This window comes from Lepidochelys kempii, chromosome 8 (genome assembly GCF_965140285.1).
Source record: "Lepidochelys kempii isolate rLepKem1 chromosome 8, rLepKem1.hap1, whole genome shotgun sequence".
Taxonomy (NCBI): domain Eukaryota; kingdom Metazoa; phylum Chordata; order Testudines; family Cheloniidae; genus Lepidochelys; species Lepidochelys kempii.
Window position 1 is genome coordinate 38,868,415 of NC_136387.1, and position 17,231 is coordinate 38,885,645.

Sequence of the window (17,231 nt, forward strand, 5' to 3'; positions counted from 1 at the left end):
GGTCACTCCTGTAATGTTTATTGTATTGTCTCTGATATTTACATAGATAGTATGTGCAAGCTTGCTAAGAATTCCTAAATAAAGATATACCTTAAAAAAGTAGTATTTCCCTAAAGCTTCAGGTAATAAAAGTTAGCAATATCATTAACTCCAGCCTTTGAGGGCATCTTTGAAAGCAAATGGGAAAATCTTTACATCTCATACATCAAACCTGCTGATAATGAGGTTTTGTAACATAATGGCTATGTTAGTATAATATATGTAACATAATGGCTATGTTAGTATTCAAAGGGCTGATTTTGCAGTGGCTGCAGAAGCCAAGGGAATTCTTGTCTCAACAGAAGGAACTGTCCCAAAGAGGAAATCAGCCCTATAACAAACTTAATGAGGCAGCTGCTGTCTCATGAATTTAAGAGTCAGTTTCAGGTACCTGCCTTTCTGAAGAGGAGCTAACCAAGATTTAGCAATTCACTGACAAAATCTGCCCACCACAATCCTTTTCTTCTTATGTATGTCAGGATATACTAATCATAGAATCATCTCATAGACTGATAGAATATCAGGGTTGGAAGGGACCTCAGGAGGTCATCTAGTCCAATCCCCTGCTCAAAGCAGGACCAATCTCCAACTAAATCATCCCAGCCTGGGCTTGGTCAAGCCTGACCTTAAAAACATCTAAGGAAGGAGATTCCACCATCTGCCTAGGTAACGCATTCCAGTGCTTCACCACCCTCCTAGTGAAAAAGTTTTGCATAATATCCAACCTAAATTTCCCCTACTGCAACTTTAGACCATTACTCCTTGTTCTGCCATCTGCTACCTCTGAGAACAGTCTAGATCCATCCTCTTTGGAACCCCCCGTGCAGTTAGTTGAAGGCTGTTATCATCTCCCCTCATTCTTCTCTTCTGCAGACTAAATAAGCCCAGTTCCTGCAGCCTCTCTTCATAAGTCATGTGCCTCAGCCCCCTAATCATTGTTGTTGCCCTCTGCTGGACTCTTTCCAATTTGTCCACATCCTTTCTGTAGTGTGGGGCCCAAAACTGGACGCAGTACTGCACATGAGGCCTCACCAATACCAAATAGAGAAGAACGATCATGTCCCTCAATCTGCTGACAATGCTCCTACTTACACAGCCCAAAATGCTGTTAGCCTTCTTGGCAACAAGGACACACTGTTGACTCATATCCAGCTTCTCGTTCATTGTAACCCCTAGGTCCTTTTCTGCAGAACTGCTGCCTAGCCATCCGGTCCCTAGTCTGTAGCGGTGCACGGCATTCTTCCATCCTAAGTGCAGGACTCTGCACTTGTCGTTGTTGAACCTCATCAGATTTCTTTTGGCCCAATCCTCTAATTTGTCTAGGTCCCTCTGTATCCTATCCCTACCCTCCAGCATATCTACCACTCCTCCCAGTTTAGTGTCATCTGCAAACTTGCTGAGGGTGCAATCCATGCCATCCTCCAGATCATTAATGAAGATATTGAACAAAACCGGACCCAGGACCGACCCTTGGGGCACTCCGCTTGATACCGGCTGCCAACTAGACATGGAGCCATTGATCGCTACCCGTTGAGCCCGACGATCTAGCCAGCTTTCTATCCACTTTATAGTCCATTCATCCAGCCCATACTTCTTTAACTTGCTGGCAAGAATACTGTGGAAGATCATATCAAAAGCTTTGCTAAAGTCAAGGAATAACACATCCACTGGTTTCCCCTCATCCACAGAGCCAGTTATCTCGTCATAGAAAGCAATTAGATTAGTCAGGCATGGCTTGCCCTTGGTGAATCCATGCTGACTGTTCCTGATCACTTTCCTCTCCTCTAAGTGCTTCAGAATCGATTCCTTGAGGACCTGCTCCATGATTTTTCCAGGGACTGAGGTGAGGCTGACTGGCCAGTGGTTCCCCAGATCCTCCTTCTTCCCTTTTTTAAAAATGGGCACTACATTAGCCTTTTTCCGGTCATCTGGGGCCTCCCCCGATCACCATGAGTTTTCAAAGATAATGGCCAATGGCTCTGCAATCACATCTGCCAAGTCCTTTAGCACCCTTGGATGCAGCACATCCGGCCTCATGGACTTGTGCTCATCTAGCTTTTCTAAATAGTCCTGAACCACTTCTTTCTCCACAGAGGGCTGGTCACCTCCTCCCCATGCTGTGCTGCCCAGTGCAGTAGTCTGGGAGCTGACCTTTTTCGTGAAGATGGAGGCAAAAAAAGCATTGAATACATTAGCTTTTTCCACATCCTCTGTCATTAGGTTGCCTCCCCCATTCAGTAAGGGTCCCACACTTTCCCTGACCACCTTCTTGTTGCTAACATACCTGTAGAAACCCTTCTTGTTACCCTTAACAAGCTGCAACTCCAAGTGTGATTTGGCCTTTTTGATTTCACTCCTGCATGCCTGAGCAATGTATTTATACTCCTCCCTGGTCATTTGTCCAATATTCCACTTCTTGTAAGCTTCTTTTTTGCGTTTAAGATCAGCAAGGATTTCACTGTTAAGCCAAGCTGGTCACCTGCCATATTTACTATTCTTTCTATACATCGTGATGGTTTGTTCCTGCAACCTCAATAAGGATTCTTTAAAATACAGCCAGGTCTCCTGGACTCCTTTCCCCCTCATGTTATTCTCCCAGGGGATCCTGCCTATCAGTTCCCTGAGGGAGTCGAAGTCTGCTTTTCTGAAGTCCTTCTGCTTTTCTGCTGCTCTCCTTTCTTCCTTGTGTCAGGATCCTGAACTCGACCATCTTATGGTCACTGCCTCCCAGGTTCCCATCCGTTTTGCTTCCCCTGCTAATTCTTCCCTGTTTGTGAGCAGCAGGTCAAGAAGGGCTCTGCCCCTAGTTGGATCCTCCAGCACTTGCACCAGGAAGTTGTCCCCTACACTTTCCAAAAACTTCTCAGCTCCTTTGATGGTATGCAGTATGGAAACAGGTGAGACCACGAAGGGTGGAGATGCATAGGTTTGTGAAAGTAGAATGAATTATATTGAAATTCATACAGTGGTGGAAAGAGGCAAATCATAGGTGGACAGAATCAAAACTTGCCCCTCTCAAAGATTCTGGTTTCTATCCCACCAGGTGCAACTCATTTTACTGTTGTTGATTTGTGCTCTGCTTTCTTTTCTGTCCCGGTTCACCCTGACTCCCAGTTCCTGTTTGCCTTTTCTTACAAGGGGCAACAGTACACATGGACCACACTGCCCCAGGGGTATACTGAAAGCCTGTCATATTTTTCCCAAGGATTATCCCAAGACCTTGCTGACCTTGTTTTCCCGTCCAGGTCCACACTAGTCCAATATGTAGATGATCTACTCCTCTGTTCCCCTTCATTGTCTGCTTCTGAAACTGCCTCTTTAGTGCTCCTTACTGCCCTAGCGAATAAGGGTCACAAAGCTTCTCGCTCTAAACTACAACTCTGTCAAGCTTCTGTCACATACCTTGGCTTTCTCCTCTCCCAGGGTTCCTGTGCACTTTCTCCCACCCGCGACCAAGCTATCATTAGCTTTCCCCGACCCTGTTCCCCATGCCAGGTCTGGAAGTTTTTAGGCATGGCTGGATTTTGCAGACAATGGATTCCCCAATATGCCTCCCTTGCAAAACTTCTCCAGGAACTCACTTGATTCTCTGTGCCTGACCCTATGCCGTGGCCCCCTGAGGCCAATTCTGCCTTTGTTTCCCTCAAACAGGGTTTGGCTTCTGCCCCTGCCTTAGGGCTGCCTGACTATTCTAAGCCTTTTACCCTTTTCTGCCATGAACAATCTAGGTGTGCACTTGGAGTTCTCACTCAGATGCACAGAGAAAAGAACCGCACAGTGGCTTATTTCTCTGCCACTTTAGACCCTGTTGCCCAGGGCTTACCCCTCTGCCTGCGTGCTGTGGCTGCTGCAGCACGCCTAGTCAAAATGTCTGATTCCCTTGCTCTCCGCTCTCCTCTTACCCTCCTTGTCCCTCACTGACCTCACCCCGCTCCAAGACTCTGCCCCAGAAACCGAGAAAGAATCCTGGGTTGCCCAAGGTTGCTCTCTACATCCCGATTCTTTTTGGCGCTCGCGTACTGGCGTCTTTGTAGGCCCCTTTTCACTCTACCCGTCTCTGGCCGCCCTGCTACATGGTGTTTCGCATGTCAGAAAGGAGGGGATGGTCTCTGCTGTAACTAAGACAGGATGGTGGGCCCCCCCATTTTAGCTCTTTTGCATCCCGCCACTGTGCAGCCTGTACCATTTGCCAAAGCCATAGTATTGGTAAACCTGTAAAAGTGGCCCAGGGGTTCCGGGGCCTGCCTCAAGCACCGTTCTTGCATTGGCAACTTGATTTTGTACAAATGCCTAAGTGTCAACAATATGAATTTATATTGGTTATGGTATGTTTATTCTCTGGTTGGATTGAAGCCTTTCCTTGTCGCAAGGCTGACTCACTGTCTGTTGCCAAATGTTTGTTAAATGATATTATGCCTGACAAGGGAATTCCTGCTACTCTGTCCAGTGATCAGGGTACACATTTTACTGGACAACTTGTTCAACACTTGGACTGTATATTGCATATCAAACACCTGTTGCACTGTCCCTACCACCCACAGAGTGCAGGTGCAGTTGAAAGAGGAAATGGTGTACTTAAGAATAAGCTTGCTAAAATTTGTGACTCTACAGGATTAAGCTGGCCAGTAGCTTGACCAAAAGGAGGGATTGTGAAAGTAGAATGAATTATATTGAAATTATAATTCATTAAAGAAATGCTACTTGAAGGGTTTGTTGAAATATAGTTGTCAGGAAGAGAAACGTTAAGGAGTGTGAGACAATGGGTCCTCAAATTAATTAACTTCAAGCTCCTACTGAGCTAGGAGATTGGTAAACGTTAGTATGCAAATAAGATATGTATGTATATTTGTCAGTTTCTGCTTCCTTTTGTCTCTTATGTTAAATTGGCTTTGGCTTATTTGTATAAATAAGTTAGCTTGAGCCTCAGAGAGGGGCTCATGTATCTGGGTGCATTGGCAAAGCGCTTTGCTAATAAACAGAGTGGTCTGACAAATTATGTGAGTCCTGAATCTGACTTTGACAGGTTCTTACATAAGAATGGCCATACTGGGTCAGACCAAAGGTCCATCTAGCCCAGTATCCTGTCTTCTGACAGTGGCTGGTGCTAGGGGCTTCTGAAGAGGAAAATTGAGTGATCCATCCCATGTTGTTCAGTTACAGCTTCTGGCAGTCAGAGGTTTAGGGACACCCGGAGAAGAGGGTTGTATCCCTGACCATTTTGGCTAATAACCATTGATGGACCTTGTGACAGGTGCAGTCTGGGAGCTGTGGGAACCGCTGTGCCCCCTAACCAGCCAACTAGGTTGGCCCTTGTCACACTGCTCTGCCGGTGATTCAGCCAGCCTCTCCACGCCCTGTTATGACCCAACATGACAGCAGGTGGCGCCACACACCCACTTGAGCTAGGTGAGTGCTTTACCTAAGTCATTCAAGGACAATCAGGAGACAACAGCCAATTTCCCAGCTCTCCAGCCTTGCCTCCTTGCTGTAGTATATACCCAGACTTATACTGTCTTGCACTGCACTGGGATCTGTACAATGCAAGCTCATTAATATATTTCACTTTTCCCTCAATGTGTGAAAGATATGCACCAAGCCTCTGTTAAGCAAGCTGAGATTTTTCTCAGATACTTCACTTAAAGACACACTGCTTAAGATAAAACAAGTTTATTAACTACAAAAAGATAGATTTTAAGTGATAGCAAACAGATCAAAGCAGATTACCTAGCAAATATATAAAAATGCAAACTAAGCCTAACGTACTAGATAAATAGGATTCAGATTAGCAATTTCTAACCCTGACTGATGATATAAGCAGTCTACTAAGTTTCCATAGAAATGCCTTTAGCCTAGGACCAGCACTTCTCCCAGTTGAGTCTTTGTTCCTCAAGTGTTTCCAGAAGTTCTCTTGTGTGGGAGGTGAGTCCACAAGATGATGTCACTCCCCACTTTATATAGTTTTTTTCCATATGGCGGGAACCCTTTGTTCCAAGCTAAGTTCCCAGCCCAGTTTGTGGAAAAATATAGGTACCAAAATGGAGTTCAGTGTCATGTGGTCTGGTCACATGCCCTTGCATGCCTTGTTGAGTAATAGCAGCCATTACTCATAGTCTGGCTGAAATGTTCACAGGAAGGCAAAGCTCTTCCATGATCCATTGTCTTTGCTGATGTGCCACTGTTAGAGGGCTTTCCCTTCACCCCCTCCCTTGGTTCTTGTCACGCAAACAGAAAGCAGAAGATCAGAACTCCGAAGTGCAGGCAATGCAATGTTTATTGGGGTTAGTTCCAAGCAAGCACATCCATAGCGCTACATGCTGGCAGAATTTGTTTTCCAGTGTAAGCAGAGTCAGGATGAGCTCCACCCTGACATCTGGTGGTGAGGCGTAGCAAGTTGTGGAAAAGAACTTCAGGGGCTGATCTTATTTGCATAGGAACATCCACCCCGCCTAGAATGAGGCCATAGCTGCCCAAATGGTCACTTTGGCTGCTGTGGGATCCCCAGTGTCTCCGTTATTGGGGCAGGAAGAATAAATTGTTATTACCCTGATTATGTGAATCAAGGACAGTGGAACTGTACCTGGCCTTTTGTTATGATGGAGGGACTCGCCATCAACTAAATAGCACTTGCTAGGCAAGGGACACGGGTTCCAATTCTCTGTGAATTGAGAGAGGTTGGGAGTAAGTATTAATAGTTGGTGGAATAGGGCCCCCTGGTGAGGGCCTTATAGGGTAATTGCACTTCCTCTTTTCTCCACTGTGGAATATCAGAGCTAATTTTGATTCTATTAGGAGTCTAGTTACAGGCTGCTGAGCTGAATTCACTTTGGGCTAATGGTACACCAGCACTGAGGTTCCCCTACTGCAAGCTGAAATCACAAAAGAGCTAAACTTACTAAGAACTGGAATCAGAAGTGTTCTGTTAAGTAGTGGGGGAGCCTGAAGATATATGGTGGAGCAGTTTGCGGGTCGGCTGGCAGGGCAGAGCAGAGCATTGCAGTTTGTGGGATGGCAAGCAGAGCGGCTGGTAGAGGAGAGCAGTTTGTCGGATGCCTAGAGCAGCTCATGGGGCAGCTGGCAGAGTGGAGCCCCATGGAGAGGTGACCCCCCCCACCCCAATCTCCACCCAGGTTGGGAGGTAAAACTCTGCAGATAAACTTTCAAACTCTAGGGCTGCCCTGACCAGGGATAGAGGCTTTTGGGTTGTTGGACTGTTGGGACTTTGGGTGATTTTGGGTTGCTGGACTCAAGAACCAAAGGGAAAGGACACGCCCCAATTTGCTTGGGGTGGGTTTTTTGCTCATGGGTTGTGATATGAATCCTGTTGGTGGTGGTTCCCCAACATAATGCCACACTGTTTCTCTCTGTTATTAAAAGGCTTTTTGCTACACTCAGACTCTGTGCTTGTGAGAGGGGAAGTATTGCCTCTTGGAGGCACCCAGCAGGGGTGGTATATATTTGTCCCAGGGCTCGAGCCAGTTTTGCATTGTGTTATTGGAATGGAAACCCTAGATACTGAACGCGGCCCTTGTTGCTGCCAACTCTGACAGGCAGAAGGGTTACACCAGTGTTCCGTTCCTAGCTCTGACTCCCCACAGAGCATTTACCCCATGTCCCCTTTCCCAGCTCTGATGCCGCAGAGCCTTGCTTGTGTCCCCATTCCCACCTCCTTCTTCTTACCAGGCCCAAATATACCTGCAGTGCACATACCTAGTCACACCCTTTACAACTTATGGTTATGTTCCGTTTTGAAGGGTGGTGAGCCTGGGGTCTTTGTCCCACCTTTTTTATATTCCATGAGAGGGGTAATGAACAAGGTTGTATTTTGGCCAATACAGGCTTTTTTTTGGGTTTTAGTGTTTTTTATGCCTCTTCCCCCCTCTCCCACCATCTCCCTTGCTCTTCCTAACTGGTTGCTCGACCTTGGTGTAACAGAGTGTGGGGGAGTCAGGGCCCTGCACCCCCCCACTTCTTGCAATTCACTGTGACTCTCAGCCAGCCAGTAAAACAGAAGGTTTATTGGATGACAGGAACACAGTCCAAAACAGAGATTGTAGGTACAGAAAACAGGACCCCTCAGTCAGGTCCATCTTGGCGGGTAGGGAGCCCAGACCCTGCTTCTGGGTCTCCCTCCGTTTCCCCAGCCAGTTCTAAACTGAAACCCCCTCAAGCAATCTCCCCCCAACCACACCCCCTGGCTCCTCCTCCAGCCTTTGTTCAGTGTCATGGGCAGAAGGTGTCACCTGGCCCCAACCCCGTCCTGGGCTCAGATTACATGCTCAAGTGTCATCCCACAAATGATTTCACACCCTGATATCCCACCACCATCCAGCACCAAAACCAGTAAAACTCCCAAGCAATATTACCAGGTCAATACTCCCCCCTTCGAGACTGAACTGAGTGGGGTCACTCTAACCAGTGATCTGGTGAAGTTCAGGCCCCCCTCTCTGGGACAACGCATCAGCTATCACATTGGCACTCCCCTTCACATAGACCACCTCCATATAGTAATCCTGCAGGAGCAGGCTCCACCTCAGGAGCTTGGCATTGGCTCCTTTCATTTGGTGTAGCCAGGTTAGGGGGAGTGGTCAGTGTACACAGTGAAATGTTGCCCAAATAGATATGGCTCTAGTTTCTTAAGGGCCCATACCATAGCCAGGCATTCCCTCTCTATGGCCGCATAGTTTTGCTCCCGAGGTAACAACTTCTTGCTCAAGTACATGATGGGATGTCTCTCCTCCTTTTCATCAGCCTGCATTAACACTGCACCCAGCCCCGTGTTTGAGGCATCGGTGAACACCATAAAGGGCTTGTCAAAGTCTGGGGTTACCAGAAGTGGGCCACTGACCAGAGCCTCCTTCAGCGCACAGAGAGCCCTCTGGCACTGCTCGGTCCAGACCACCTGGTCTGGCTTCCCCTTCTTGCATAGCTCAGTGATGGGGCTGGCTATGGAGCTAAAGTGTGGCACAAATCTTCAATAATACCCCGCCATCCCAATAAAGGCTTGGACCTGCTTTTTGGTTTGGGGAGAGGACCAGTCTCTGATCCCCTCCACCTTGGCTGGTTCTGACTTTAGGCAGCCACTCCCCACCCGGTGGCCCAGGTAAGATACTTCAGCCATTCCCACCTTGCACTTCTCAGCTTTGATGGTCAGCCCAACCTTCTGGAGTCAGTCCAGCACTTGTTTAACCTGGAACACATGGTCCTCCCAGGTCTGGCTAAAGACACAGATGTCATCGATATATGCCATGACAAAACTCTCCAGCCCCCTCAGTAGCTGATCCACCAGGCACTGGAAGGTAGCGGGCACCCCCTTGAGGCCAAAAGGCAGGGTCAGGAACTCAGAGCCCCAGATGGGTGATAAAGGCAGATTTCAGCCTGGCATCAGCATCCAGTGGCACTTGCCAGTAGCTCTTTGTAAGATCCATGATGGTAAAGTAGTGAGCTCCTCCCAGTTTGTCTAGGAGCTCATCAGGCCTGGGTATTGGGTAGGCATCAGATACGGTGATGGCATTAAGCTTCTGATAGTTCACACAGAACCGGATCAACCCATCCTTTTTGGGGACCAGCACCACAGGCGGGGCCCAAGGGCTGGCAGATGGCTGGATCACCCCCAAAGCCAGCATGCCACTGACCTCTCTTTCCAGGTCCTGAGCAGTTTTCCCTGTGACTCGGAAGAGGGAGCATCTTATGGGTGGGTGCGATCCTGTCTCCACCCAGTGGACAATCAGATTGAGTCCAGGCTGGTTGGAAAACAGCTGTTGGTACAAATGCAACACCCCTCTGATCTCAGCTTGCTGGGCAGGGGTTAGCTCATCAGAGAGGGGAATTGTTTCCAGGGAGGAGTCAACTCCCGTCTCAGGGAATAGATCTACTAAGGGGTCATCTCCCTGCTCCTCCCAATGTCCACACACAGCTAGCACCACATTCCCCCTGGCATAGTATGGCTTCATCATATTCACATGGTACACCCGGTGGCAGTGCGCTCAGTTAGATAGTTGCGCCACATAGTTTGACAACCTTGAAAGGGCCTTCCCAGGTGGCTTGTAGTTTGTTTCTTCTCACAAGGATGAGAACCATCACCTGGTCTCTAGTGGCATAGGCCCCACACCGTGCAGTCATACCAGACCTTCTGTTTCCTCTGGGCTCTGGCCAGATTCTCCTTGGCCAAGCCCATGAGCTCAGCAAGTCTTTCTCGGAAGGTCAAGACATACTCCACCACTGACTCTCCACCGGAAGTGGCCTTCCCCTCCCATTCGTTTCTCATCAGGTCCAGGGGCCCCCTTATCCTTCTTCCATATAACAGTTCAAAAGGCGAAAACCCGGTAGACTACCAGGGCACTTCCCTGTACACAAACAGCAGGTGAGGTAAGTACTTGTCCCAATCCTGTGGGTGCTGGTTCATTAAGGTTTTCAGCTTCATCTTTAGAGTTCCGTTGAACCTCTCCACCAGCCCACTGGACTGGGGGTGATATGCTGAGGCCCAGATGTGCCAGACACCACATTTCTCTCACAAGCACCGGAGCAGGGCTGACATGAAGTTGGATCCTTGGTCTGTCAAGACTTCTTTGGGGAACTCCATTCAGCTGAAAATGGTCAGCAGTGCATCTGCCATGGTGTCTGTTTCAATAGAGGACAAGGCCACTGCCTCGGGATAATGGGTAGTGAAATCTACCACCACCAGAATGTATTTCTTCCCCGACCAGGTCGTCTTGCTGAGAGGACCCACTATGTCCAAAGCCACCTTCTGAAAAGTCTCCTCTATAATGGGCAGAGGTCTCAAAGCCACTTTCCCCTTGTCCCAGGCCTTCCCCACCCTCTGACAGGGGTCACGGGATCAGCAATACTGTTGGACAATAGTAAAGACTCTAGGCCAGTAAAAGTTCCAGGCAGAGGCTGCTACAGTACGCTGAATTCCTTGGTGTCCTGAAAGAGGTATGTCATGGGCCAGGTACAGTAGCTTGCAGTGATACTTCTGGGGGACTACCAGCTGCCTCCAGATCCCCCACGACTCCATTTCCCCTGGGGGAGCCCATTCTTGGTACAGGAATCCCTTCTCCCACAGGAACCTCTCCTGGCAACCTCTCCCCATGGTCTGTGCCACACTGAGGCCAGCCAGGTTCCTTAGCTTCCGCAAGGGGGAATTTTTCTGCAACTTGGCCTGGAACTCAGCAGCTGGGGAAGGGATGGGGACCTGCTCCCTCTTGGCCTGCTGGGTCTGAAGCCGCTGCCCCTCTAAGCCTTGCCCCTGGGCACTCCCTCCCACCAGGGTAGGGTCCTGTGCCTCTGGTGAGGTACCCTCTCCGATGTCAGGGCATAGCACCCCTCACCAGCTCTGGCTACAGGTCACGACTAGGGTGTTCTGGGGGTTGCTTGGCCAATCATCTAGGTCATGCCCCATCAACACCTCAGTGTGCAAATGATGGTGCACCCCCCCACATCCTTGGGGTCCTCCTTGGCTACCCATTTCAGAAGTACCCTCGCCACGGGCACCTTGAATGGGGTCCTGCCCATACCTGTTGGGCACCACCTGATCTGGGGCCACCACCTCAGGCCGTGCCAGCATCACCTCAGGGCCCATGTCACAGTATCCATTGACCTTCCTCCCATCCACCTCTAGGGGAACAAGGCACTCGCTCTGCAGGGACAGCCCCACACCCACCCTGTAAACTGAGAACCTTGAGTCCGGAGCATCCAGCCCCCCAGTGGAGCTGGTCTGGGTAACTCCTCCCCCCTGAGCAGTTGGTAAGCTGCCAGCGCCCCTCCCTAGGAAGCTTGCCCCTCTTCCGGCTGTGTCTCTACCCAGTTAACCCTGTGTGGGTTTGGTCTGCTCAGTCTGTCCTTGAGCTTGGGGCACTGGGTCCGTATGTGACCTCTCTGCCCACAGTAATAGCAGTTCATGTTCCATTGGTCCCCTTGAGCTGGGCGGTTGGTCCAGATGTCAGTTGTTTCCATTGGGAGAGGTTCTCCACATTTCCCCTTTGTGGGGTCCCAGGGTGACTCGCTGCATCATGGTGGGCTTAATCTTTTGGGACTCCTCCTTTCCACCCCCTGACCAGCTGTCCACAAACTCGTCGGCCAGATGCTCTGCAAGTCCTCTGGCTTTTTGTCCACCAACCATATCCTCAGGTCAGATGGGCAATGTTCATACAGTTGCTCCAGAACAATCAGTTTAACCATGTCCTCCTTAGTCTGGGCCCCATCTGCCCACTTGTGGACATATCCCTCCATTTGGAGGATCAGTTCCAAGTATGTGTCCTCAGGGGTTTTACGCTGACTCTGGAACTTTTTCTGGTATGCCTCAGGAGTCATCCCAAACTTGCATAGCGGGGCCTTTTTGAACAGTTCATAGTCCCCTGCCTCCACCCCTTCCATTCGGCTGTACATCCCCACGACTTTGGGGTCCAGTAAGGGGGTGAGAAACTGGAGCCTGTCTGCAGCGTCAACCCTGTGCAGCTTGCAGGCCTTCTCAAAGGCAATTAAGAATTCATCTATGTCCTCCCCTTCCTTAAACTGGGACAAGATGCACTTATCAAAGCTCCATGCAGTCCTGGGTCCCCCCTCACTCACCACAGCAGAGGGCACTCTGCTCCTCAGCCTTTCCAACTCCAGTTCATGCTGTCGCTGTTTCTCCCGCTCCTCCAGTTCATGCTGCCTCAGCTCCAGCTCTTTCAGTTTTATCTCCCTCTCCCATTCCAGCCGCCTCAGCTCTAGCGATGGGGAGCTCCGCCGTGAGGATCCCCTGCTGGCCACTGGAGTCACGGTGCCCCCGGTGCTCACCGGGCTCCTTCCAGCCCCTCCCCTAGCCATAGGTAGGAGAGGTCTCGGAATGCCTTCAGCAGCAGTTTGACCCCTCCCAGCTGGGACAGACACCAGTGTCCGTCCTGCATCTGCCGGGCTGCTTCCCTCAGAGACAGGGATCAGCTCCTCTGACTGATCCTCCTCCTCCAGCTGGGCAATCAGCTGTTCTTTGGTGAGCTTTCCAACACGCAGCCCCCTCTTCTTGCACAGCTCTACCAGGTCCCTCTTAAGGAGATGGTTATACATCTTTCCACTGTTCCCAAGTTGCTGTGGACTCACAGACCTGTGTGCTCTTAGCTTCCCACGGTTTCCCGGAAGAACCCCTACTGTGCCAGCCCTTCTCCAGGTCACCACCTCTCTCCCAGGGTCAAGCCGCAGACTCCTCCGCCCCTGGAACCACTCACCAGGGGGACCCTGTTCCTGCAATAGTCCTTCTCTCCACCAGGGTCAAGCCGCAGACTCCTCCACCCCGGAATCCCATTACTGCAACAGTCCTTCTTGCTGGTCAGACACTCCCAGGAGTTAAGCGCAGATCCTACACCCCCGAAACTGCTCCTCTCTGGGCCTTCAGCACACCTGGTCCTCGTTAATCCCCCTTCATTTTACTGCTCCCCAGTCACTTTCTGCAGGAAGCGCCATCCACAGGGTACAGTACATCTCCCCGCTACCACCAATTGTCACGGAGTGTGGGGGATTCAGGATCTTGCACCCCCCACTTCCTGCAATTCACTGTGACTCTCAGCCAGCCAGTAAAACAGAAGGTTTATTAGATGACAAGAACACAGTCCAAAACAGAGCTTGTAGGTACAGAAAACAGGACCTCACTTCTGGGCCTCCCTCCGTTTCCCCAGCCAGCTCTAAACTGAAACCCTCTCCAGCAGTCTCCACCTAGCCACACACCCCCGGCTCCTCCTCTAACCTTTGTTCAGTTTCGCGGGCAGAAGGTGTCACCTGGCCCCAACCCCCTCCTGGGCTCAGGTTACATGCTCAAGTATCATCCCTCAAGTGAAGTCACACCCTGATATCCCACCACTATCCAGCACCAATGCAGACAGTAAACCGGAAAAACTTCCACACAACCTTACCAGATCAATACTCCCCACTCCCTACACCATCACACTTGGCTTGAGAAAGGAGCCAGGCAGCATTCCAGTGTATGCTTATATATTACACTTCCACCATACCCTGCAACACTTTAGCTGTTCTTATTTGTTTCCATTATACTAAGAACCCCATGTGGCTTGGCAAAAGCAACATACACAATGATTTTGTCCTTTGTTTACACATATTAGTAAAAATATAAATATATTAAAAATCAAATGGGCAAACAAAACCCAAAATTCTATCTCAGGCAAAAATACAGGCCTGAATCCTACATTGTCACTAGCAATCCTAACAGTCATTAGCATTGTCTAGCTTCTTCATTGTTGTACCTGAAAGGCTAGTTGTGGGTGTTACCCAGAGGAAGCATATTTGAAGTACAGCTACATAGTCAATATTCATAACTTCAGATACAAAAATGATATATGCACACAAATAGGATAATCATATTCAGCAAATCACAACTTTGCCAATGACACTTGGACACAACTTGTACAAAGTGCATCATAAGTATGTCATAACCATATCATAATCATACCACTATGATGAGTATGGGGTGCAGTGTCACAGACCTATCCTCCAAAAATGTATCTAATTCTGTTTTGAACCCAATTATACTTTTGGACTTCACAACATCTCCTGGCAATAAGTTCCACAGGTTGACTGTGTATTGTTAGAAGAAGTACTTCCTGTTGCCTATTAATTTCATTGGGTGACCTCTGGTTCTTGTGAATAACACTTCCTTATTCACCTTCTCCACACAGTTCATGATTTTATTGACCTGTATCATACCCTGCTTAGTTGTCTCTTTCCTAAGATGAACAATCCCAGCCTTTTTAATCTCTCCTCATAGGGCAGCCGTTCCATGCCCTCAGTCGTTTGTTGTCCTTCTCTGTCCTTTTTCCATTTCTAACATATCTTTTTTGAGATAGGGTGACCAGAACTGCATGCAGTGTTCAAGATGTGGGTGTAACATGGATTTATATAGTGGCATTATGATATTTACTGTCTTATTATCTATTCCTTTCCTAACGGTTTCCAACATTATTCAGTTTTTTTTATTGCCACTGAATGCTGAGCAGATGTTTTCAAAGAAATATCCATGATGACTTTAAGATCTCAACCCTATCATTATGAATGTACAGTTGTGAGGATGTTTTCTGATTTACAGTACTTTGCACATATGAACCTTACATTTCATGTGCCATTTTGTTGCCCAGTTTTTGTGAGATCCCTTTTCAACTCTTCGCAGTCAGCTTTGGATTTAACTCGCTTGAGTAATTTTGTATCATCAGCAAACTTTCCCACATCAATATTTACCCCCTTTTCCAGCTCGTTTACAAATACGTTAAACATTATAATTCCCAGTACAGATTGTTGGGGGACTCCACTATTTACCTCTCTCAATTGTGAAAAGTGACCATTTATTCCCACCCTTTGTTTCCTGTCTTTTAACCAGTTACTGATCCATGAGGGGACCTTCCCTCTTATCCCATGACTTCCTATCTTGCTTAAGAGCCTTTGGTGTGGGATCTTGTCAATGGCTTTCTGAAAGTCCAAGTACTCTATATCAGCTGGATCACCCCTGTCCACGTGCTTGCTTACACCCTTAAAGGATTCTAATAGAGCAATGAGGCATGATTTTCTTTTACAAAAGCTGTGTTGACACTTCCCCAACAAATCATGTTCATCTATGTGTCTGATAATTCTGTTCTTTAATATAGGTTCAACCAATTGGCCTGGTCCTGAAGTTAGGCTTACCAACCTGTTTGATACTGGCTGGCCAAGTCATGCTAGAGTGTATTCAGGTCAATTCACTTGTGTAGATCAAAGCGATTGTTAAATATATAAGTGTATTGGGTGTTTAAACTTCATGAAAGCTAGTGGAAAGTTCCTTGCATTGTTTTCACTTAGCTGTGTCCTAGTGCAATAGCAAACATTTACATTGTGTTAACCCTGTAACTAAATAACCCGTAAAAGAAGCCTTTTGGACAGCAAATTAAGAACTTTAACAGAAAAAAAGGCCAATTTCAAAGGAAGTGGTCATTGTGTGTGATGATTGAGTTCAAAGACTAAGTGCATTCTTCACTCACCATCATCCAAGGAAAAACCCATGTGGGTAGTGATACTATCACCTTGTCCTCTGGCAGAAGAAGATATAAAAATAGATTCAAAGGTAAGCAGAGTCAGGATGAGCTCCACCCTGACATCTAGTGGTGAGGTGTGGCAAGTTGTGGAAAAGAACTTCAGGGGCTGATCTCATTTGCATAGGCACACCTACCCCACCTAGAATGAGGCCATAACTGCCCAAACGGTCACTTTGGCTGTTGTGGGATCCCCAGTGTCTCTGTTATTGGGGCGGGAAGAATAAATTGTTATTACTCTGATTATGGGAACTGTGCTTGGAACTGTACTTGACCTTTTGTTATGATGGAGGGACTCACCATCATCTAAGTAGCACCCTCTAGGCAAGGGACATGGGTTCCAATTCTCTGTGAATTGAGAGAGGCTTGAGACAGGTATTAGTACCTGGTGGTGTAGGCCCTGAAACACTAATTACACCTCTGTCTCTCTCCACTGTGGAATGTCAGGGCTAATTTTGGGTCTATTAAGAGTCTTGCTACAGGTACTGTGCTGAATTCACTTTGGCTTTATGGTGCACCAGCACTAAGGCTCCCACTACCATGAGCTGGAACCACTGAGCACTGTGTCAAGTAGTGGGGAGCCGGAAGATCTAGAGTGCAGTGGTGCTGTTTGTGGATAGGCTGGCGGAGTGTTTGTGAGACGGCGAGGTGAGCTGTGCAGAGCGGAGCCATTTGTGAGACAGTGAGCTGCGCAGACCGGAGCTGGTCGTGGTGGAGCGGAGCCCTGTGGGCAGTCAGCTTCAGGACATGTAAGGTGCCCCTTATCTCTTTCCCCCACACACAGGCACATTTTAGCCAGACTGGGGAGTAACACTATGCAGATGAACTTTTGAACTCTGGGGCTGGACTTTTTGAGCTTTGGGTGATTTGTGGATTGCTGGACTCAAGAGACGTTTGGGTTCTGGGACTCAAGAACCCGAGGGAAAGGATGTGGCCCAATTTGCTGGGGTGGGTCTTTGCTCATGGTTTGGTTAATGAACACTAGTTGTGGTGTTTCCCCAATTTAATGCTGATGTCCTTTACCTCATGTTATTAAAGATTCTCTGCTACACCGACACTCTGTGCTTGCCAGAGGGGAAGTATTGCCTCTTTGAGGCGCCCAGGGGGTGTGTAAGATTTTCCCAGGTCACTGGGTGGGGGCTCGAGCCA